Source organism: Macadamia integrifolia, chromosome 8, assembly GCF_013358625.1.
Source record: "Macadamia integrifolia cultivar HAES 741 chromosome 8, SCU_Mint_v3, whole genome shotgun sequence".
Lineage (NCBI taxonomy): Eukaryota > Viridiplantae > Streptophyta > Magnoliopsida > Proteales > Proteaceae > Macadamia > Macadamia integrifolia.
Genome location: NC_056564.1, coordinates 22191436 through 22194101, shown reverse-complemented (window position 1 = coordinate 22194101; position 2666 = coordinate 22191436). Strand labels below are relative to the sequence as shown.

The 2666-nt window shown below is 35.4% G+C and overlaps 1 non-coding gene across 1 annotated transcript; it reads left to right on the top strand.

The window, feature by feature from the left end:
• Positions 1 to 529: 529 nt before the first annotated feature.
• On the top strand, positions 530 to 603 carry TRNAV-AAC. Its single transcript has one exon. It is a non-coding gene; the product is annotated as a tRNA-Val (tRNA).
• The last annotated feature ends 2063 nt before the right edge of the window (positions 604 to 2666 follow it).

Genomic DNA, 2666 nt, shown 5'->3' with positions numbered 1-2666 from the left:
AAAAAGAGTATGTATATTTGGTTACCAAGAGAAAAAAAGAAAATTAAAAAAAAATTGAATTTTAAGAGAGAGATAGGCACATAGGAAATCACTGTGTAATCATTCATTTTTTTTTTTTATTATGTTTTCATATTTTCTCATGTTTTTGGCAAGAAAACTTTTGGGGGAATAAAACAAAATTTCACAATCTCCAAGAGAAAACTTCTCTTGGGTGAAAGACATTTCAAGTGCAAAAAAAAAAAATCTTAATCCAAGGAAAAATGTACACTTTTCTTTCTTCTCATGGCTACCAAACATAGCCTAAGCTCTTCTAATAGAAAAGATTTGGAGAGAGAGAGAGACAAGGCATGACGAAACGACGAAGAAGGGCAAAAAGATTCGACTAGCGGAGGGTGCCCTCCTAGGCACAATATATGCCATGTTGCTCCTGACTTCAGGACCAGGAGGAAGAGAGCAGTAGGGGGTAGGGATTCAGGGTTTTACACGAGTATAGTTTCAATTATTAAATTCCAGGTCTGATATCATAAATGGTTTCGTGGTGTAGTTGGTTATCACGTCAGTCTAACACACTGAAGGTCTCCGGTTCGAACCCGGGCGAAGCCAAAATATTTTTTTCTCTTCTTTTTGTTTTTCTCTTTTCATTTTTTTTTGGGTAAATAGCATTCTCCTCCCTGATGAAATATCAACTTGATCAACGGGAACGAAGAGTTTCATGGCTCCTACGATTTCTACTGCTTAAATCAATCCATCACCGAGAAAAGAAGTGTTAATAGAGAGGAATGAAGTTGTCAGAACTTCATTTTTCTGCTGGAAGATCTCCCTTCACGGCTATTAATCCTTCTGACATAGCTGAAGAGGTCAGTTTGAAGTTAGAAACGATTTTCAATTCTAATAAGGTTCACCCAGTTCACCCAGAAAGCCCCAAAAAATCAGATGCGACTTTGGTGTCTCCAGCTCCTGTCGTTTTGAAGAGCGATGCCAACCCTAAACAGAATTTGTCAATTCTGAGGTGATCCCAGAGACCCCTTTGAACGATGCCAACCCTAAATCAGAATTTGTCAATTCTGAGGTAACCACAGAGACCCTTTGGTGTCTCCAGTTCCTGTCGTTTTTGCGGAGACTAGAATTGTGCAGTCCAGATGCAATAACGCAGATCTGGGGTCAGAGGTTAAGCCTTCTCTTTGACCGTCCCCTGTTTAGGCTCCTTTGGCCCAAAAACAAACTACCTCTCCCCACGGCCTCAGTTTCTTCGTTACAAACCCAATCCACGAATTGAGGATTACCTCAACAAAGAGCAAGGGTTTGATATAGGAGAGGGAAAACAACTTTTAGAATGCTTCTCCTCTGAGAGTAGTTCAGAAACTGAAAATACTGAAGAATCCCAATCTCCTAACCCGAAAAAAGAATATGAGGATGTTGGTTCCACTGAGATGGTATCTGAAGAGGCCATCGCAGGTGGGAGAGTCGATGAAGGATTGGATGCTTCGAGCTTCTTCTCCTTCTCCGTCGGTTCAGAGACAAATTTTCCAAACCAAAAGTGTTTCAGCGACGGAGGGGAAGGGAAGGGGAGAAGAATGAGGTTTTCATCATTGGTCTCTTGGGCATTTCACAAATAGGGGTATTTTGGGCATTATAAAAATTAAAAATAAAAACAGACATAACCGTGATTTCTATTGGTTGGAGTCATAAAATCTTTTAATTGTTTGGGAGGTGAATGATATTTTAAGAAAAGTGTAGAGTAAAGGTAATATTTCGCCATGGTTCAGGAGAGGTAAATGCTATTTACCCTTTTTCTTTTCATAGAAATATATTTTTCTTGTTACATGCTAAAATCACACTTGCCGCATAAACTATTACTCTTTCTTAAAAAATTATTTTTCTAAATTTGAATTATATCAGCTTTATGAGTTGAAATTTTATATAGTTTCAAAATTGATGAATCAAAATATTATTTTTATTTTATACAAAAGTTTATTAGAAAGTTATGTATATGCATCTTATGATTAACAAACATATCTTGTGAAAAAGAAATGAAGTTTGGTCATGTTTTTGGAGATAACCTTTGGTAATGTCCATTTTTTTTTTAATGTATAAAAATGATATTAAATTCATTTTTCTAAGGCTGTGTTTGGTAGTCATTCTGTTCCAGAAACAATGTTTCGTGTCAAAATTAGAATTTTTTGTTTTTGTGTCAAAATTTTCTTCTTAGAACAAAACTCAAATGTTTTACCATGTTCCAGTATTTCTCGTTTCTGGATTTTTTTTTTTTTACTTGATTCGTTTCAGAAAAACTGAAACAATTAAACAAAAGATTTTTTTTTTCTTATAAAATGAAAAAAATGTCAGAAACGTTTTTCGAATCGTATCCATAATGACACCGAAAACTAAGGGCCCGTTTGGTATCATTCTAAAAAAACGTTTCTGGAGTTTTTTCGTTCTATTGGAACGAAAAAACGGAATCTTCTGTTTGGTGCACTTACGGTCCGTTTCTGTTTTTTTGGAACAAAAAGTGAAAAAAAAACTGAAAAAACGAGATTTGACAGAACTCCAAAATGGAGTTCCGTCTTCCCAGTTTCGTTCCATTTTACAAAAAAAAATAAAAAAATTTCCCGATAAAAATCTGAAATTTTAAAACACCATTTTTTCGTTTAAAAACTGTGTTTTGA